Source organism: Watersipora subatra, chromosome 5 (genome assembly GCF_963576615.1).
Source record: "Watersipora subatra chromosome 5, tzWatSuba1.1, whole genome shotgun sequence".
Lineage (NCBI taxonomy): Eukaryota > Metazoa > Bryozoa > Gymnolaemata > Cheilostomatida > Watersiporidae > Watersipora > Watersipora subatra.
The window spans coordinates 9,394,170-9,417,400 of NC_088712.1; the positions used below are offsets into that span (position 1 = coordinate 9,394,170).

A 23,231-nucleotide genomic window follows, 5' to 3' on the forward strand; every position below is an offset into this window, starting at 1 on the left:
AAATGTTTTTCAATTTGATGAATCCAAACATCTATGTTTAGAATGATTGTGATTAGAAATAATCACTGCCAGAGCAACGAGCTATGGGGATCAGTGAATGTCCAATTTGGCGCAGCAGACCCTCAATGCTAAAGTAATTACGTAATACCTATGGAGTGTCTCCAGCTCGACAAAGGATGAAAGAAATTAACAGCAAATGACACAGCAAAAGTGTAGCAGTGCCTGGCTTTGATAGAGACACACTAATTAAGGCAATGTCATTTCACTGTCACTCTGAACTTTGACGTTTTTACTTACTCCAATGCTTTCAGTAAAAGGCTTTCAATAAATTTTAAAGATGTTGTATTTACTCAGATATCATATATATTAAACTGCAAAAAAAAAAGATTTAACAAAAGTTTTTACTGCCGCTTAATGTAGCAGTGTTTTTAAACTACTGTCATTGACAATCAGTTAGCCATGATGGATTAAGCATGCCGATAGCTTGTGAAAGGTATACTGTTTTAAAGCATTGCAGAAAGCCATGCAGTCTTAAAATAAATTTCATAGACATACCAGATAGGTGAGCCTTCCAGAAAGCATTTAAAAAACATTAAAAGGCACCTATATGCTTCAAATATATTTTTTTCTAAAGCATTTTATGCACTATGCAAATATTGTTTTTTAAATTTGTGCTCAAATTCATCCCCGCTTTCATCATTGCCTTTTGAACTAATGATTTGGCAAGTCTCTTGCAGTTATCGTTTTAAAAATATAATGATATATTGTATATATATATATATTATGGTGCATGTGGTAGCGTATAAATTAAAACCATCAAAAATTTACAAATCCTGTAGTGAAGTTTATCTTATCTTGAAATTATCAAAGTGTGGCACTCCTTTGTCTGCGCATGCTAAGGTGAGGCCGGGTTCAGACCTGGGGACAGCTGCGTAATCTCGACTCATTATGTATCCAACAGCTGGAAAGCAAACAAATTATGTAGCTGCGCATTAGTCATCAAATTAATTTAATTGCGCAAATGACGACATTTCTTTCTGTAGGACATAATAGTCGCGCACTCTGAGCTTGTAGTCCATGAGCGATCGCTTGCATAACAGGTACTCTGTCTCACGTGTCTTAGATGCCATATTGGTTCGAACCAGGCCTAAGTAAGGCTGTAAAACTAACTCATTCCATCTCGTTTCAGTCAGACTTTTAGCTTTTAGTTTCTGATTTAGACGAACAAGGATAGGCTAAAACTCTATTTAAGAAATAGGACAGATAGTGAAGGTAGCAGGTATGTGTGCTTATGCTTTAGCTCTGGCTTACCATGTACTTTGGAGATTACATTGAACTAAAGAATTTATGGTTGTCACTCATCCAAAGTAACAAAAAATTAGGACTTTTATTAGAAGCCTGAATGATTGTAGCCTAGCATTTATTTTATATTCATGTTTTTGATGCAGTCACTCTGACTTTATATATGTGTTAGTCGTATAACAACTGAAAAGCAGAAAATCAAAGAAGATAAAGGCTGTTATGAATGCTTAGATATAAAGTTATAGGGAGCAAAAAATATGCAGGTACAAAACCCACCTGACCGCGCAGGCCAAGACAACATATGTAGTTTTAAACTCTGCAGATAACTGTAGAAATGTCAAGTGATTTGCAGGAATTGAGAGTCGCTATCCTTGGTAATGTTTCCGTAGATATGGATTACAGAAAAATGTTGTCTTGCTAACTGGTTGCTAGATGCAGGCTTTACATTAAAGCTTCAAGGTCGCGCATGATAAGTTTTTCAACATTTTAAAGATGTCAAGGGATTCAAAAATGTACAGCAACTGTTTCAATAATATGGTTTACAGAAGGATATTTAAGAATTGAATAGTGAAATGGTATATAATTTATATTGTAATATTCATACAAAAATTATTTCCGTACCATATGCTTATCAAAGCTTCCATTGCAAGGCAAAAGTTAGCAGTAGTTCATTTTTCAGTATAGAAATATAGGACGAAAAATGGATGTAAAATGAGCAACATTGTATAATGCTAGAACTACATGTAGCATCAGCTTTGCTAGCAAGGCTTCATGAAGGATATTAGATACGCATGACATGAGAAAAATCTTTTACCATGGATGTTTATACTATCAAATGATATTATTAATATTCCCAGTCGCAGATATTACTTTAGGGAAAATGACTATTTTGCCATTAGCTTAGCTTTTGAATATTTTTTTGATTGGCTAATCAACCATGATACAGATACATGCAAAATAATTAAGCTCTTTGTATACACATTAATATACTAGTTAGCAACAAATTTGTGTGTAGCATTAGCAAAATCAATGGCTAAAATTTGCTTTATAGTTTTCCAGTGTGCTGCAGGACACTTTTTGTCTCTTGTGAGCTTTAGCTTTCAGAGCCAGACATTACCCAGTTCACGAACTGAAGGTCATAATCTAGTAGCTAGCATTATTTAAACATCCATTTGTATATAGCTGAGGGTATGGCATTATGTAATAGCATGGCTGGTGGTTGTTTAGTTCAGGCTAATCCCATCAGCCACTGTCAACACCTCGCTGGCACTTGTTACATGCATTACTCGTGCGTCTTTGTCTATTGGTGCGTTTAAACTGGCCGATTTTGTCACCCATTTTGTCGAGCACAGACCAATTTGATGAGTCAGTGTCGGCATCGGTCGGTGTGAGCAAAGAGATCGGTGTGAGCAAAGAGATCGGTGTTGGTACTGATTTGAAAGTCGGTGTCGGTGAATCCCAGCAGCTCATCAGCCAATCAGAAGCTAAGAGCCTCTGATTAAATGAGCCTAAGCTTTAATGACAGTTCTAAGTTTATGAAACGAAAGGGCTAGGTTTAATGAGAGGCTAGGACACTGTTATTAAACTTTCCCTAGTGCTCTTTCTGATAGTGAGCTTTTATTTAAAGTAATTAAAAGTGAATAGCCAGTTGTATGACTACTACTAGTACTACTGCTAGTTCTACTACATGTAGCCTACTACTTTAAAGGAATTTGCTGGTCCTTACTTGGCACGATCTAAATTATTTCATACAGAAATAAATTGAGTGTGATTTTATTCAATGTTTTATTAGCGAAGGAAATTTACTAGCCGAGGAGCGTACGGACATTTGCTCTGTCTACTAAGTGTGCGTTGCTCCCTTATATACAATAAAATTGCCCGTTACGGCTAACGGGACTGAGTAGGAACACCAGGTAATAATGTTTAAATGGCCAATAATTAGGCCCGCTAGTGCGCTGATATGGCAACATAAACGACGACAATTGATAGTCTAACAAGTAACAAGGCTATAATGAAAAGGAAGACACATAATAAAATATTTATAGACTTAAAATATATACAAACATATAATTACATATAATACAGACTGTCAGAGCTCCCGCAGCCGATCCTACCATCAACAAAATCTAATCGTCATCGGAAGATTCCATTCGGCAATCAGTAGTTGCTTCTAGCGGTAGTATTAGGAGCAGTAGTAATAGTGTAGTACTAGTATATAATTTTCCACATCAAGCGCGTTGATTTTTATGTGTACTCGTCTTTGCGTGGTCGGGTGAAGGTCAGAAGATACATGATACATGATACAGATACAGATACATGCAAAATAATTAAGCTCTCTGTATACACATTAATATGCTAGTTAGCAACAAATTTGTGTGTAGCATTAGCAAAATCAGTGACTAAATTTGCTTGATAGTTCTCCAATGTGCTGTGGGACACCTTTTGTATCTTGCGAGCTTTAGCTTTCAGAGCCAAACATTACCCAGTTCAAGAACTGAAGGTCATAATCTAGTAGCTAGCATTATTTAAACATCCATTTGTGTTTAGCTGAGTGTATGGCATTATGTAATAGCGCGGCTGGTGATTGTTTGGTTCAGAGAAATGGCTAATCCCATCAGCCACTGTCAACACCTCGCTGGCGCTTGTTACATGCGTTACTCATACGTCTTTGTCTAACTTGTGATTTACTGTCGAACTTGCCTTGGTCAACATGAAGAATGCATGCTAATCATCAATTGTCTTTTTTTCCTGTAGATTCTGCAATTGTGTTTCGTAATGGTGCTATGATGCCTGACTTGCTTTTGTTGCAGGTATGTACTGACAAGATAAAACAATCTGCCTCTTTTTTTAATTTTGTTTTTCAGGGTTCAATTATATAGTCTATAATTTTGACAACAACTGCGACTTAGTCTTTAGCTGAACGCCTTTTTTTCTTGTTATTTTTTTACTGTTATTCATGCCAACAAGAAATTTAAAAATCATGTTGTTTTAAATAATTATAATAAGAGCCTATGGAATACTATTTAAAATAGCCTTTCTCTGTAGGCCCACATAACAAAGATCATAATTAGCAATTGATTAAGCTCTGGTCATGACATTAAAATTAACATTTTTGTGGTTTAGTGTCATGCTTAGCCTCTGAACATTGATTTCAATGTTTTCCAACTTGTTTCTAACTTGAAAGTTTTGAACTCTTGAGATTACACCATACTGACCCTCTTATAAAGCTAAACCCTGTATATAACAATTATGATTTCATCTAGTTTTCAATAGCCTAGCCGACTAACCTTACCCACACTGTGTAGTACTGTTCTCATGGTATTGTGGTTGACTTTTGTTAGTACAAAGTAGTATTATACTCACTGGAAATTCGAGAATTATCTTCTCTCAAATCTTGATATTTAAAAGTTTGAGTATTTTTATCTTGTTGGCTAGAATTTAGACTGATGCGTGTGAGATTTGGCGCATGAATTATTTGAACAGAATGGATTAATGCTGGGTTTACTGGGACTGAAAGATGTGTGATATTCAACAACCAGGCTTGCTATGAACTACAGCAACTATGGAAATAATTATAATTGCATTTCAATATCATGATGACTAAGCTGGCGTCTTGTAATAAATTAGGTTGTACACATAAAACACCATAGATATAGCATGTTTCAGTCAGTTCTACTAGTTCAATTAAATATGACATGGAGCCAAGTAGTGTTTTTATAATTTTAGTCTCCATTCTTCTGATTTGAGATTCTGACGCTTGTCGCCAATGTTTTTGTAGTTCTACCTGCGAAATGATAAAAAGTTATTTTTACCTGTAAAATTACAATTTAAGTATATATATTGAATAATACTTAAATTGTTCTATATACTCGAAGAAGAGATAGAGATAAGGTTTGAGTGATCAAAAAAGATACCTGTATGCAGGGACAAGAACACTCCAGATAACCTAATCGCAAACCAAGAAAACCTCTGTAGTCATAAAAGTCGAAGAAACTGTAGAAATGTCAAGCGATTAGCAGTAGTCGAGAGTTGCTATAATTCATAATGCTTTGGTAGATATGAAATACTAAATAATTTTTCAGCAAGCTTACCTTTTGAACCATGATACAGATACATGCAAAATAATTAAGCTTTCTGTATACACATTAATATGCTAGTTAGCAACAAATTTGTGTGTAGCATTAGCAAAATCAGTGACTAAATTTGCTTGATAGTTCTCCAATGTGCTGTGGGACACCTTTTGTATCTTGCGAGCTTTAGCTTTCAGAGCCAAACATTTCCCAGTTCAAGAACTGAAGGTCATAATCTAGTAGTTAGCATTATTTAAACATCCATTTGTGTTTAGCTGAGTGTATGGCATTATGTAATATCGTGGCTGGTGATTATTTGGTTCAGAGAAATGGCTAATCCCATCAGCCACTGTCAACACCTCGCTGGCACTTGTTACATGCGTTACTCATACGTCTTTGTCTAACTTGTGATTTACTGTCGAACTTGCCTTGGTCAACAAGAATGCATGCTAATCATCAATTGTCTTTTTTCCTGTAGATTCTGCAATTGTGTTTCGTAATGGTGCTATGATGCCCGACTTGCTTTTGTTGCAGGTATGTACTGCCAAGATAAAACAATCTGCCTCTTTTTTTAATTTTGTTTTTCAGGGTTCAATTATATAGTCTATAATTTTGACAACAACTGCGACTTAGTCATTAGCTGAACGCCTTTTTTTCTTGTTATTTTTTTACTGTTATTCATGCCAACAAGAAATTTAAAAATCATGTTGTTTTAAATAATTATAATAAGAGCCTATAGAATACTATTTAAAATAGCCTTTCTCTGTAGGCCCACATAACAAAGATCATAATTAGCAATTGATTAAGCTCTGGTCATGACATTAAAATTAACATTTTTGTGGTTTAGTGTCATGCTTAGCCTCTGAACATTGATTTCAATGTTTTCCAACTTGTTTCTAACTTGAAAGTTTTGAACTCTTGAGATTACACCATACTGACCCTCTTATAAAGCTAAACCCTGTATATAACAATTATGATTTCATCTAGTTTTCAATAGCCTAGCCTTACCCACACTAACTAACCTTACCCACACTGTGTAGTACTGTTCTCATGGTATTGTGGTTGACTTTTGTTAGTACAAAGTAGTATTATACTCACTGGAAATTCGAGAATTATCTTCTCTCAAATCTTGATATTTAAAAGTTTGAGTATTTTTATCTTGTTGGCTAGAATTTTGACTGATGAGTTTGAGATTTGGCACAAGAACTCTTTGAGCAGAATGTATAAGTGCTGGGTTTACTCCACTTGAAAGATGTGCAATATTCAGCAACTATGCTTGCTATGGACTAATGCAACTCGGGAAATAATTATAGTTGCACTTAAATATCACGCTGACTATGCTGGTGTCATGTATTAAGTTATGTTTTACAAAAAAAAAACACTGGAGATGTAGCATGTTTCAGTCAGTTCAACTTGTTCAATTAAAATGACATAGAATGGTGTAGTGTTTTATAATTTTAGTCTCCAATCTTCTGATTTGAGATTATCACGCTTGTTGTCAATGTTTTTGTAGTTGTACCTGCAAAACAAAAGAAAATTATTTTTCATTTGTTTTTACAATTTAGGTATAAGGAACAATACTAAATAAAAGAGTAAATAATGCAGTATCTCATCAATGTTAGCCCTCTGAACCCTCACAGCTGGTATTATGGAATCGCGTAGGCTGTGGCAGAAACCTTAACGGCGGAATACAGGCTTCCACATGGTTCTGTTTACAAAATATGTTTTTAAGCAACAGCAAAAACTAATAAAATTAATTCTTTCGCAGGATGTTAGATTCTAAATTTCACTTCCATTTGTAACATTTTTCACTTATCTTTATCTACTTCTTTCATTATAATAACACATTTTATTAGAATGATATCGCGAAACAATCAATACGACTCATTCGTTGGTAGGTCATAAATGACTGTGATACAAATGTAGAATTTTATGATAATAAATATAAATTTCCAGTATATTTTGAGTCATGAAAGGATGATGAGTGTGCTATGGATGAATATTATATGTAAATGTTTAATCAGTGGTTAAAATCGTGCGAACTTTTATAGTTTTAGCCCGAATAATGGTGACATACTGTTTTTTTCTGTTTGATGACATCTGCTGTAGGTTGTCCGACTTTTTGTGCTGCTGTTTCACCAAATATGATTGCATTGTTAGCACGTTTAGATATATTTGGTAAAAAATTAATAACTTCGGATTGCTGGACATATCGTCTAGGTTTACTGACACGCATTGATTAGATCGAGCAAGGATCAACGGGTTAAAACTCGGTTTTGTATCATGGATTTTTACAAGTTTGTATTTATATTTAACAACTATGATATTATCTTACATGTATTTACATAGCATTGTCTAATTTATTTGAAAATTATAGAGCTTTAACTAGCAAATGTGGTTGCTGCCTAATGACACAGGCTTGGGTAATATTTCATACCAAGGGTTAGTACAAAGCCATTTGCATAGCTATTCATCCATATCTCGTGTATTGCTTTTCATTTGACCAGCACTTTATGTATTTCTATATCAAATTCATTGACATATAAACCGGTGGTGACTCACGGTTCCTTCATCTATATAGGCCTGGGCGGTCATCAAGGTCCTCTTCCTTGCATTGTCTTCCGGAAGATTTTGGCGATGAGTAGATCATAAATGTCAGTTGAACGCTTCTTCCCTGTCATTAGACACATACCCAACCTAATTTTAAACAGCTGGTAAGTCATCATTGACTACTTGACTTGATGGGCTTTGTACCTAATGACCTCCCATATACTTTCAACACATTAGTCATAACTTATAATAAACTTTCATGGGTAGCAAAATAGTAAATGATGCAGAATTTGAAGCTAACACGAGTCAATACACAAACCGGCTATAAGAAATCAATTGATTCTTCAGAAGATTGGGTCAGCCTACCCCAAACCTTCAAAATAAATATATTGATATATGTATATATATATATATATATAACAAAAGCCAATGAATAGATTTAAGAATTCAAGCAATTTATTTTTACACAAATTCTGTACCATTCACTATCTCGCTACCCACTTTCGCCTTGAAATTCTAGAAATTAGAGATGCGAGTTTGCAAGGTGGTTTTTGAAGTATCACTAAATGCCCAAGGATGCGAGAGGCCAGTTACGGAAACTACATCACTTGGTTTTCCCGTCAGGTCTGCTTTAATTTTGTTTTAAAAAGGTTGGCTGAAAATGAGAGTATAAGCAAATTGAAAAGTTTGAATCCAAGAAGAGATGATTTAAAAATGAAAATGAAGAAAAAATAGAATTAGATCTAATATAAGATCAGAGCGTTTTTTTCAAGTATGTTTTATCAAGCTAAATTCAGTTATATTAAATTTATACTTTAAGTTTGTTTATGCGATTTCACAAAAGTGTAGAGTACCAAGCGTGTTGCATCAAGTCTCTCTCACACCGTCATTAGTGCTATGACTCTCAGAAAGGTCAGAAATTCATACGGTATGCTACTGTATGGACTGCTGCATACTGCCACTACTCAAAATTATGTTATACATAATACTGCTACATTTTAATGCAGACCATAACCTTTACATAGGTATTTGTAACCTTGGAGGCATGGGTATAGAGCATGAATAGATAAAATCATGTATTTTTTCATTGTTATATCTCTTATTGGTAGTTTTTTAGAGGATGGCAACACAATAATTTATCTTTAGTTAATTTAAATGAAAAACATTTTTTGAGATAGGACTTTAAGAAAATTAACTTGCGAGCTTTTGTCCAAGAATGCATTTTGCTCTCATATCAGACATGGCTGTACAGTAGGCGCTCCTAAAAGGGGATGATCGGTTCCAGGAACGTTTACATGATAAGGATTTTTCATTATAAGAATGTTAACATACATTTGTACATGTAAATTATCTAAACCATTTCAGGGCCTTTCCAAACTCGCTCATGTGAGAATCTGACTTAAATTCTTTTGAATGTATTGGCGGTGCCTTAACTGCATTATTATTGGTTTTCATCGACAACTTTTCATGATCAACCTCATTGGTTTAATAGACCATGATTGTGGTAATTTGACAATAATTTGATGAAGAGCGCATAGTTTTGACGCGACAGCGACTTACAACAATTGACTAAAAAAAAATAGTTTCACTATAAAAAAGCGGTAGTACCTTTTCGTCATCTATTCGTCCTTAAGAGCTCAAGATTGCAACTCCAACTCGTGACATTCAGATGCACTGACCAATAGCCTTAAAAGTATTTATTAACAATTGCACTGCTATATGTACCTATTCTCTGTTCCGTCGTCACTTCAGACAAATTATCACAAGAGTCAGAATGTCATGGAAATTGTATGTATTATATGTATAATGCTTTATGTACAGTGTTGGGAAAAAATCTTTGTCCGCCTGTTTAAGTAAGTGTAGCACTGCAATAAATTCATCATAACTTGGAAATATTTTGCACCGCATACATAAAACCCTGTATCAAAACAATCCTAATGAGCTGAAGAATAGAAATAACTAGATTTTAAAATTGCCAAGTATCTTCTATTGTATCAACCGCTGCCTACTCATTCACACTACATACCAGAAAATATGTTATCGCAAATTTTGTTATTATCTCTTCTTTAGTTATTTTCTAAATTGAAAATAACAGTCTTGTACTGTTATGGGCCCAGAAAAAAGCCATTGGGGTTGTTTTGCATTTCAATATTTTATCTGGTAGCCTTTGCAGACTATAACCATTCTGCAGCCTTAGGCATGCTGTGAACAAGCCTCACGAGCGCTTGAGTGTTCATAATCTGAAACCAGCAATCATGTTGGACAGCTGGTTTTTCTCAAACGCCTTGATCGTGGTAGATCTTTGGTGGTTTGATGCTGCGTTCATTTCTTTACCACTTAATTTTCTTTAGATCGAAATACTCTAAGCTTCTTCGCTATTTTTCTACTGCTCAGATTGGCCATCGTATGCAGGTGAATGATGAGGCCGTTGACACATTTCTTATCCATGGTTGATGTTGACGCTGGTATGAATTCTGGGATCTTTAGCTGTTCCTTTTTTAACAAGCAAAACTGTAAGCCTTTGCTGCACATGCTGTCCAAAAGGACCCGTATTGTTGTAATAATATTCCACTTGAAAATTAATAATGTCATGTTGCGTTTGAAAATGAGTTAATAAGCACTGATTCACATTGATTGGCCTAAAATTGATTATTGATCCCTGATTAACCCTAATTTTATTACTGATGGTGTCAACAAGATCTAATGTTAACTTACTTTTAAATGATGCATGGTTTGTCAGGGTTCAATCCCTCTACATGACTACAACAACAAATTTACCTAAAATGGGCAGTGAGGTTTGAGGTGGACAAAGACTTTCTGACACCACTGTATGTCGCTTTCTTTTCTCGCAGGTGTGGCAAGACAGACTAACACTCAAATCGAACTTTAGAACTCGCCCTATGATACACTTTAAGTTATATGGCGTTTTTTACGCGGTACGAAGCAAAAACTTTACAAAATTGCCTGACTTTTTCTAGAATTTATGCTATAGGAGGTATATGTTATAGGAGCATCTAATTTACTCTAAAAGACCATGTGAGTTTGTGAGGTACAAATATCATGTTTAAAGTGTGCAATAGCTCCCATGTAGGATACTTTTGCTCCCTCATCACTAATTGAACTCTGTTCCAAATTTTGGTCAGGTTACCACGTTTTGTCACAATGTCTCAGCATTTATGCTATATTTTTTTGTAGACAAATAAAGTTTATTGTGTATTATCTATTTTTTATCACTTTTAGCCTTGCTTGTCCTCTAGCGCAAAGCCGACCTATTGCTCCTAGCTGTGACTCTGGCACTTATGGGATAAAAGTGCAAGCTGAGTTATCAGTTAAGATTTTGACAGAACTGTTCATGAAATGAGTGTGAGAGTGCTTTAATTTCAATGCTGTAGTTTATCCCATTTTCTTTCCACTCAACGTGGAATGTTTGATTAGTACGATATTTTAGGCAGTTTGAGGCAGCTTGTTTTTGGGACAATGTTTAATTATGACTGCTGATGTACTGGCGGTTAAGACATTTGAAAAGCTGATAATGGTGTTTTTTATAAAACCCCGACAATAAATGCAGAGGAATTTTTTGCTTTGTAGCATATTTGACTCAATAGAACAAGTGTTATCGCTGAAGCATTATCTTAAGGTGAAAACAAATTAGGCGATAATTAGAGCAATATTGCTGCGTGGCGCTAATCTGCATGGCGCTAATCTGCGTTAGAATTCACTCAGCAGAGCGATGTTCATGCAGAGCGATAAAGCTAGAATTTCTCTACACAACTTTATTGCTAACGAGATGCATTTCGATTGGTTGGATTTTACCAGAATGTAATTTTACGGCGGGTAATTATTTCTTACCGATGTTCAACAACGTACAGCAGCGCCAGTTTTCTATTTTGTTACGATTGAAACATCTTCAGAACGAACACTCAATTGTTCATGAATTTAATAATAGCACTCCCAGTTCTGTCCATCATAACAAACAAAATTAAAAAAAAAATCTGAGTTGAAATCCAACATCTGGAGTCAATCGTTGCGCCGGTTGACCATCTTGAGAAGGGTAAATATTTAATATATTAAATATGAAAAACCACTACAAAATATAATATGTATAAAAAATTTGTAAAAACAATACAGTTAAAAATACAAGAATCGTTTTTCTTTTTTGTCTTTTTATAGTGTAGGCAGTGTACACTCTTTGAAAGGAAGATAGGTTTAATAACAAATGTGGAGGTTGTTCATGTTGTAGCTCAGACGACGACATATTGACTGGCCTAAATTTATTAACAACTCCGAAAAAACTGATGATACGGATTTTTATTGGCAGTTTGTGAGCGTGCCCATTATATCATTTACTAGTAAATCGCTCAAGTGTGTTTATGCACGCACCAGCGATATCTTCGCCCTCCTCATGACGCTTGTAATAAAATCGCCCTGTTTGGACCTTAAAAGCTCCTTGCTATATTTTCAAAAAAAGTGAATATACCTAAACCTATACCTATACTGAGAAGGTAACATACCTCCTCAAATAGAGGTGGCGTTCATTAAAAAGATGGCGCTCGATTTTCAAAGCACTCTCCTGATGTGGTCCCAAATAGCGGTGCCAATCAAATCAAGGTGCATTCAAATATAGGTTTAACGGTAGCTCACTTTCAACATTTCTTCCAATACCAAATTGAAGGTGGTCAGAGACTCTGTGCATAAAGTCCTCATCAACTTATTTTTTTATACAATGTTAAAAACTTTGTGCTTTTGTAGAAGTTGTTTAATCTGGAGAACGAAGATGAGCTCACCAAGCAGAACTATTGTTCTTTAATCATATTCTCACAGAACTAATCATATTGGCCTACAAGTTTGTTGAAAAACTGAAGGGTAAGTTGATGAGTCCTCTACCTTTTGTAGTCCTAATCTTCTTATAATTAAATTGGGCTTTGATGACTAAAGTGAGCTCTGGAGACTGCAGTCATTACATTGGGTAGTTGGCTACACTAAAATACTATAGCACTGACAATCCGCAAAAATAGTAAAACAATAGTTATGAAGCAAAATAACCATGTATGGAGTGGCATGTACAATTGATATTTAAATTGTACAAATACAATATCAAAGTATTAAAATATTAACCATTTTTTAAAGATTGAATGTATTTCTTAATGAGTGTAGCCTGGGTTTTCCAAATGGAAAAAGTCTAAAACACAATCAGATTTTGGTCTAGTCCATTAATTGAGTGCGTACAACAGGCTGCGCAGTGCAGCTCAGCACAATGTATGCTTATAACCAAGAGCAATGCGCTAAAAAAATCTTTGTACAAAACGTTTCTTATTAGTGAGTAGGCAATTAGTTAGCCGGTCATATGTGTACCTAATAGAAAAAAACCAATCGCCATCCTGCATCTAACTAATAGAAAACATGTTAACAGCCAACAGGGACCAAAGTTTTTGAGAATCATTATTTTTGTTTTTACAGTTTATTATTGCAATAAACAGCTGTGTTAGACCTTTACAGCTACCAAGGTTTTAGAAATGGGCAATAAATAAACCTTTGGAAAATGGACTACTGATTGCTACCTATTGTATCAGCAAAAGAGGATGAGAACCTGACCAAGCTCATACTGCTATACACTTTTTAGATTTTTTGTCGGTAACATTAGGCGTAAAACCTTCTGCTGATTAATGTGTATGTTAAAAAACTCTGATAGGCGGTGTGGTTCATAAATAGGGTCATCTTAATCTGAGGGCACACTTCATTGGTGAAAATTAGGTCTTTAATAAGAGCCATCACATGTAGGACAAATTAATGTACCAAAGTCTGTTCTCTTCTAATAAAAGTGTATTACGTTATTCAATAGAAAAATAATATGGTAATGATGCTACCACTACCAGGCACAATAGCCTTTTAGCTTTTACTTTGAACCAATTTTTATTTACCCTTTATAGCCACAATGTTTGCGCTTTAATTCTGAAGTTGTCTGTTCGTGTAATAATGTTCTATCTACCAATCTTTCATACAAATAAAAGTGTCCTCAAGAACCCTGGCCATCATTTTTTAGCTGTTTTTTATGAAATCTAGAGGCATTTGAAACGTTCTTTCTTCCAACAGCGTCAATAATTGTTTAACCTTGTCTTAGCATTTTATAACATATTGAAGGGTAAAGTAACAATTTGTTCAAAACTTCATGAACTTGTGGTATGGCTCTTACTCTGTTTTTTACACTAAGTCTGCTTATAAAAATGCTGATGAAATGCAGTTGCATTTAAATTCTGCATAAATTGTCTAAATTGTTTTTTATCACGGCTTCATTAAGAAATTAAATACTTGGTAAATTTTGATCTTGCAGCCATTTTTTCCCAATTGTGCACGCAGTATGATGCTCAATTACAACAAGGCATGAAGTAAATGTAATACGAAGCAGTTATTGCACTGATTTCTTATGTCTTAATTTTATTTTGAAGCTGTTTCAGTGTGAACTCTTAAACTACCAATAGTACAGCTCGTTTGGCAATGTGTTACTGTATGGCCAAGTGCTGCATGATGCGGCTTTAGCAAGCTTTTGTACAAATTGTTTCCGATTACTGAGTAATTAGTAAATTACCTTATTACATCTATACCTGATTAAAAAAAGCTATTATTTGCATATTTTGAGCAAATAAGAATGCGTTTACAACCTGAGCATAGTATTGCTTTGCAAAAACTTGTTTTATGAAATCTTCTTACTGATGACCAGTAATTTCAGAAGCAATACAGCCATAAATGGTTACTAACTTCAGATCTATAGACTGAGTAACTTTATTGAGCAATAGTACTAATGAGAGTAATTATGTTCATCAGATTAATTAACATGTAAACTAATAATATTCATAAATCATCCGACTAGAGTTTTGTGCTTATCTCACAGTAATTTCAAAATGGACGAAAAGTGGTCCCTCTCACTCGGCAACTTGTTTGTAATATTTTTGGGGGCATGAACTAACATAAAAACTTATGCTGACAAACTTGCTATAAAAATATTGTTAATAAACATTTGGGGTGTAAAGTTATAACCATTTATACACTCTTTTTAGAAATTAGGTTTCACGAAACACTTATGTCGCGGTAGAGAGATCCATTTGGTAGTAAATGAGTTGAAGTTATAAGCAGGTAGATCATATGGGTTGCGGTCACAGAAACCATGGTTAAGTCGCAAATCACGAAGTTGAGTTATTCGACTTTGAAGTTGCACCAACTGAACTTATAATATTGGTAACAAATTTTGTAACCTGTAGTTCTGAACCAATCAAAGAGTGATCCTTCTGAATCTGAAGTCAGTTTAGCCAATACAAGTATTTTACCCTCGAAAAAAAACTTAAAACCGTTGCTATGCTAAACAAAAAGTACTGAAAAATGGTGTCCGATTAAAATAATTGTTTCTTTTTTGCCAATTTTAAAGGTAACTTTGACATTTTAGACACTTGTAATAAGTACTTTGGAATTCTAACTGATGTCAAAAGCAGTGAAAGTAAAGGGAGTTGCGGTGATATTTTTCTAACGATTCTTACCAGATTACTACAATATTTAATAATAAGAATAATTATTCAATTTTTATGAAATTATTATCAGATTTAGTTAGGAGAATAATTATTTGAGTTTGCAAGGTCGAAGTATATAGTGACCGATGGTGTGCAATATGTTATTGTTGTTAATTTTATAAATATTTGGTTGATGATTTGGGTGTGCCCAATATCGCGATACTTTCAAGCTGTTTTTAATATCTGCAAAATTAAGTAATACACTTTCTTATAAATATACAGCTATTTCTTTGAAAACCAGCTAAAATCTGTTTAGATTTTTAAATTCAGCATAATGTTTTGGATCCAAGTGCAGAAATCTAGATAAATATCACAATATCTTGATATTGGTTGCTATGTCGTTTTGAAATGTAAACAAAACTGTACATTTGTTTTCGTTTCTCAAACTTTAACACCAGTTTTCTTGGAACTATGTTTTTGCACTAATGGTAAACGTGCTTCAGTTTTTTGACCATAAAATCTGCTGTAATTTGGCTAGAATCAAAATTTTGTTTGCTAAATCTTGTAATCCCGACTTACCATGCATTCTGTGATCATGACACATATTAATAGTTAATGCACTGTTTGGAACTTATAGTGCTATTGTAGAACTACGATAAAAAATATGTCATCACTAACAGAAATTAACTACCAGTTTTGATTTTGTATAGGTGTCTTGTTTTCTATTACAGATTTTAATGCGTTTGCAGGACAAAATGAAGCAACTGCAAAAGGTTTATCATATAATTTATTTCAAATTATGTTATTATGATAAAACTTTCCGTAACAAACTTTCATTTGGCTAATACTTGTATCCATTTTTGACTAAAATAAGTCGAACCAATTTGTTTCACTCCTACTACCTGCTCTAAATTGGTGCAAATGATCATCAGAAATGTGCTTTCTTTGCGCTGTTAAAATGACCCATTAAATGTACTTTAATTTGATGAAAACTCAAATATTGGTTAATTATTGGCTTTTCCAAAATACCGTAAAATACTCATCTGATTTGCATGTACGACTTAGCTGCCCAAGTTGTCAATGCATGGTACTGGAGCTTGTTATCATTTTGCTTGTTGAAGGTTGACTTGCAACAAAATTTCATTACGGTTATTTGGTATCAAAAGATTCACCATGGCTTACTCTGCTGTGTTGTAGGTGCAAAATATGGAGAACTGTGATTACAAGCTCTTAAAAGCTAAAAAAGAAACAGTTAATCTCCGCGATCCCGAAACCGCCGTAGATTGGAATCAATTTATTTCTCTGACATAGTAAAATGATTTGGTTATTGTTTTGACTCGTGATCTTCTCACATGAATTGTAAGTTCCGTAAAAGGCTCAATATAAAACTTCTTGTAGCACTAGTTTATGACATAAACTTTGGGTTTCACCAAAGAGCTCTTACCAAATATAGATGCTCGCTAGTTTACAACTTTGTTTTGGGTTGATCTAATCGTCTAGTCGCAATCTGATCATGTGACCCATGCTTCTTGCCAAACAGCGAGCATAATTTCCGCAGCATTTTTTGACTATCACAGGTGACCAACAGGCTTTTCATGCTTAGCAGATGATGATATGCATTCCTTCGAGCTAAGGTTTAAAATTAAACAATTTTTTATGGTAGGTTTTGAGATATCAGTGCTCAAAGTGACATCAATACAGTGATGAGGAAACAGATGCTTGAGGACAATAGACATCGTTTTATTGAATGCGTGAAGAGTATTTGTGAAATAATTTAAATGAATGAGGTTGCATGAAAGTGTAAACAGAAGCCATCTTGTTGAGCTACGTTGCATTTGACCCATTTTTGGAACGGGATTGTAATCTTCGGCAATTTTGTGATGGCGGCGATTAACTGTTCGCTTTTCAGCTTTTAAGAGCATGTTATCACATTTCTACATATATTGCACATGCAACACAACAGAGTAAGACATAGTGAATCTTTTGATACCAAATAACTGTAGTGTGAATTTTGTTGCAAGTCAAGCTTTAAGCATTAGTGATCTTTTCGAAAAATGACAAGACTTTCTTTTGGAAACATACCTTTCAAGCAACAACGGTATGCGAGTGCCACTGTACGTAATTTTGATTAATATTCTTAAACTTCATAATCATTCTTAGTATTGACTAAGTATTATTGCTTTTTAGTTTGTGTATTTCTTTATGTAATTTTTATCTGTGAATGTTTAGCTGAAGCTTGTGCAGGGCTGTCATCAACAACAATTTAGTTGAATGTCATTTACTAGTTGTTCCGTTTTACAAATTGGACTGTGCCCTGTGAAATAACTGCTTTATTTTAATTGTGTATACAGCTCCTATTCACCCTTGCATGTTTATATTTGTCATGTTCTTGCATTCTGGTTGCCTGACCATTGACGATAGCACTTGTACAGACTATATGTAAGCATAGTGTCTGGGATAGGAACTGAAACTCACAGTTAAAACCTATGGTGACCAGCTCTAAACTTTACCTTGCAATAATATCTAAAAGCCAAGTCCAGATCAGGGTTAGACTACTGACTATCAATTTTACGAATGAGTAATTGCTTTTGAAATACCACTTCAACATTTGAAGTCCATTTTTTTAATAGGATATGAATAAGTTTTTACATTGCTTAACTCGCGTTCTTCTACTGCCTACAAATCACAATGATGACAAATATCAGAGCTGGGATTGAGAGTCATAAGCTAAAATATCAGATGCACTTCTGCTTGCTCAGTTTTTTCCTTTTTTTGCAGCAATCAATGGAGCTTGCAATTGATTAGCTATGAACAGAGTTTCATTTAAATCGGAAAATCATCTATTCAGAAAATGTGATATTTCTATTTTGTTATTACTAATTGCAGGGTGTTGCTATAACATGTTCCGCACCCACTCTGGTGCTAGACAAGTTATCTAAAGAATTGGCGATTCAAGGTTACAAAAGCTTACATATTTGGGGAGGTTTCTGGTCAGAGGAAAGCGGACAAAGGAACTTAGTGAAGGTAAATTATGGTGTCAAAACACCAAAATATTGAGTGACATAGAATGAACCTTGGTGAAAAACAATATTTTTTTAGATGTATTTTACAAATATTGAGATGAAAAATTTTGTGCTAGTCCAAAAATTTCAATAATATGTATTTGGACGATGTATCTAATAGTCTGCAACAAGCTATAGCTTTTTTTTAAAACTCTGAATGACACTCGTATTGCTTAACTTGCATTTTTGTACCATTTACAATCTCTGTTTGTGAGAAATGTACCTTTTGTTCCAAATCCAGTTCGGCCTGTCATAGCTGTTTTCTGAAGTCATCATTCAATTTTCGGGATTAACGGGGACCAGGGTCTTTTGTGGACAGTGAAAACCCACAAAAATAAAAAGTAATGTTTTTAAGTATATACATAAATGAGCCAAACTTTAAGGCCAAAACACTTGCATTGTTTCTTTAGCATAATGTATTTGTTTCCTATGTGAAAAGTAAATTAATGTTCCTTTCATTGACTTTTGGGTCATATTCTAACTTAAATCCAAGTATTTTAACTCAAATTATGAATTTTTTGTACAATGGGCATAGGTCAGATTTTTATCTGGTTGGAATAGCTGTACAGCAAATTTTGCTATAATGTACATGTATACCTATTATAACGCAAATTCCTCTCAATGTAAAGAATTTATGTAAAGCTTTTGTTTGACCAACATAAGTAATGCCATATAGGGTAAAGTGTCAAGTTGGTGAAAATTCCCAAATTTATTAACAAAATTTTCAGAGTTGTCCTTAAAAATATCGCTTACATTCTTACCAAACTTGAGCAATGATAAGATGCATAGGGTTCGCTATTATAGATACCAATACATTGTTAAACTAGTTTGTCATTAGAGATTGTCATTTTTGTCAAAAATATGTAAAATGATTCGCCTCGCAAGAAATCAGAAATATTTGAAGGGGGTCTATCAGTGAAAGCTTTGGAGTGTTAATACAGACAGACTCCTACTTACGAACATTCGAGTTACGAACAACGGTACATACGAACAGGTCTGCGCGTATATTCATCGATAATACCGACGGTATTACCGACGTATTAGCGGCAGAAAGAGGCACTATGTAGAAGCATCACCCAGCATCCACCTTCCTCTGCCCAGTTCGTTGCAGTGCATAAGTGTGTGAACGTATCTCCGATGCGCAAATAACTTTTTTATTTTTCCTGTATGTATTGTAAAGGAGTTTGCCGACCTTTACTTGGCACGATCTAGACTAATAAATAAAAAGAAGAGTGTGTGTAGTTTCATTCAGCTTTTTATTAGCGAAGGAAATTTCACTATTCAAGGAGCGTACATCTATCTGCTCTGCTCAAATAAATGAGAGCGCTCCGTTATATTCAGTAATATCAACCGTTCCGTTCTAACGGCAAACGGTGAGAACACCGGCTAACAAGGTGAATAAATAGGACCGCTAGCGAGTTGGTATGACAACAATAAAAGTGACGATAAATGATAGTGTTATGATGGGATATCAGATATAACAATAGCATAACGAGTGAAACAACGATATAATAAAAGGACAACACATTAAAAGGACAACAACGATAAGTTCCAGCAAACGATTAAAACAATGATATAATAAAAAAGGACAACACATACAATCAATAAGAAATGCAGTGTCATGGCCCGGCGTCCACCACAGTATTCTCTCTATTTTATTAAAAAGTTTTTTCAGTACAAACCAATTTACAGGTTACTTATACAAGCCTTAAACATACTTATATAAACCTTCAATATACTTATGTACATGTAGGCATAAATAATAAATAAATACATTTTGAGCATAAATTATAATACAAAATATAGCACTGAAGCAACTTACGAACAAATTCACTGTACAAACAAATGTTCGGAACGTAACTCGTTCATAGGTTGGGGACCGTCTGTATACCAAGCTGAATGTCATGATATCTAGTCTCATCAAAATCTATCTTGCTCCCAAGCTCTTCCCGACGATGGATAAATGATAAGTCATACAGACACTGATTTTACTTTGTTAGCTAGCCGCAACAAGTAGCTGTCTGTCTCTTGTGGCTTTTATTCACCTCACCTTCTTTTTGATCTCCAAATTCATGTTTACTACCTTCAAAACTGAATGTTTTTTAATTGCCAAATCAGTTGATATCAGCATCATAATTAAATTTTTAGCTGAGCTAGAATTTATTTTGGTCATCTCAAATAGTCTACGAAGATGAACTGTTATAAACGAGCGCATTTGCACAGACATGCTAATGGCAAAGAGTAGCTTTATTATATAAGCAGAGACTAAATAGTGTAAACAAAAGCTAAAAATATGTTTTAATAGAAACTTCTAAAATATTTAAAGAATTTCAATAGTGTCTATATAATTAATGATTAATGTATAATCCTAAATATTTAGGATTTGTTTGGAGTGCGCGAGAGGACAACTCTGCTTTGCAGAGTAACCTGGCAGTAACCCTATGCTTAATTTGTACATGTATGCATTGCAGTGAAAGGCATATTCATACACACCAACCTTACAGTGTTAAAGGCCAACTGAATGAAAAGGGATTTTTATACAATTTATAGTCAATTTGTGCATGAAAAAAATTGACTGTGTAGACAGTTAGGAATTTTACTCAGCTCAAGATTTTGAATCAACTTGGCTTGTACTAAAAAATACCATGGCAGTGTAGAGTGCTGTAAAAGATTATCAGTTGCAATAATTATGCATTCAAATATTGCAAATTATTACAAGGTCAATTAGCATAGTTGTAGTGTCAGTCTAGCAAGGTAAATGTTGCAAGTTTAAATCCTGTGATATGCAAAATTTTTCCATTATCCAACGGTGGCTTTATATGGACAGACACGGTTCTCATCACAGTACAGGCTGAATGTGTAAAATTTTGTAGATTTTGGTGCATTTTGCTTAGAAATAAGAGGAATGGTAACGCTGTAATTATTAGTTTGTAAAGCAAAGCTTTTCTTAACCCAACTATTCATTACATTTTATATTTAAAAGATACCATTCTTACCTAATAGTTTGACAAAAAAGCTTTAGCTTAAAAGAAAGCATTAATGATAATGTTTGTTGTTTTTTACTTTTATTGAGTTAACTTGTGTTAACTTGTGTTAACAACATCGAAACAAGAATGTTTAAGGCTTACTAGGTTAATTTTTTTTTAGGCAAAACATCAACATAGTGAGAACTGCAATCTCTTTAGGGGAAACATAATTATGCAGAGTTTTAGTGGGAAAGCATCTTCTGTGCGACCTAAATTTAGTACAGCCACCGATATAGCTTGCTGGAAAAGCGTACTCTTCAAGTTTCTGGCCAATCTCCTAAGCGTTCTAAAACAACATGATGGAGCACACTTTTTAGTCAGTATTGTTTTAAAGCTGGTTTGATATCTTGGGAAAGTCTGTAAAATGAGTAATGTTCAACATTCTCCTAATTTTTAACTATACTAACAGGTTAATAACTGGTTTCTTTGCAGGTAGAGCAGCATATTTACCAGTGGAGGCAAAGTGGTCAAGATTGCCTAACCTTCAAACAACAAGTTGATGTTCAATTTCCAAAAAGGCATCCAGTGACTGAAATGACATCCAACCTTAAAGTTCTTTCTGTAGCTGGGCGTGTCTACAGTCAGCAAAGTTCCCTTGCAAATTGCTTCAAAGATCTCGAGCTAAAATCATATTTTAAACGTTGTGCAGAGCCCTTAGTTACAGCTACCACCACTCCACACATTATACTCGAGGTGCCAGGAAATGGTCACACAATTTGCAAGACAATTATGGAGCTCAGTGTTTTGAAGCTCTAAAGCTTTATTTGACAGAAATAAAATAGTCCACTTTTGTTGATGTTTTATGGTATTCTTGTGAATGCTTTGATTTTTAATCTTTTGGTAATGTAACAGCTGTTTGGCCTGCTTTTGATAGGTTGCTCCATTTGCACTAAAGACTTTTAGATTTATACAAACTCATTGTGTTTTAAGAATATTTTATTTGTCACCGTTGCACTCACTTAAGCAATTTGTTTGACGTACTTATATTGAGCATTCCTTTTCTGTAAACTCAACTCCTTGACGGGGTTGCTTAAAAAGTCAATTTTTTTCCTTATGAGTAAGTTTGGGCTTTTTTTAAAGAAATATGCTGACCAATGTTAATAAATGTGAGTTAGATATACATGCATGCAATCTGCACAGTGTGTTCAATGTTACTGCATGGTTTCATCGAACGCTCTTATCTGAAACCTGTTATAATCCAAAGGGCCCCACATATGCTTTATTTCCCAGTTTTGCCTCAGTAGCAATGAATTGACTTAATCAAATTGTATAAGTAATAAATGTGGCCACAGGTATGCAAATATCCCATGATTGACATTTATGTTTTAAAAATTGGGTGTCTCTGCCTCTACCAGGCATATTTGGCAGCATGAATATATGCACTGTTTTAATTAGTATATGTATTAAAAGTTTTCTATTTGACAACCAGGATGGTTTCAATACTAATTACTTGATGTCAATACCATCATAGTTTTTATTGCAACTTATTACAACTTTTTTAAAATGGACAAAATGCTTGTTTTTGCCATGCATGCCCACTAACAAGCAATTAAGGGAAAGCATAAGTTTTCAATTTTATGAATAATACATATGATAAACTTTAGATCAAAGCACACACAGATGTGCCTGCAAATCAGTTTTCTTAAGATCTGTTGGCAAAATCCCTGAAACCCAAATTAGTTTGCTTTTTTAACCAATTGATAGAAAATTAAATGATGCAATAAA

General features: G+C 34.3%; 1 long non-coding RNA gene across 1 annotated transcript; it reads left to right on the forward strand.

Moving 5' to 3' along the window:
• Positions 1 to 1,155: 1,155 nt before the first annotated feature.
• LOC137396821 (uncharacterized) lies at positions 1,156 to 22,626 on the forward strand. Its single transcript, XR_010978620.1, has 6 exons — positions 1,156 to 1,279; positions 5,851 to 5,906; positions 7,954 to 8,086; positions 12,672 to 12,785; positions 18,305 to 18,442; positions 21,939 to 22,626. It is a non-coding gene; the product is annotated as an uncharacterized lncRNA (long non-coding RNA).
• Positions 22,627 to 23,231: the final 605 nt, after the last annotated feature.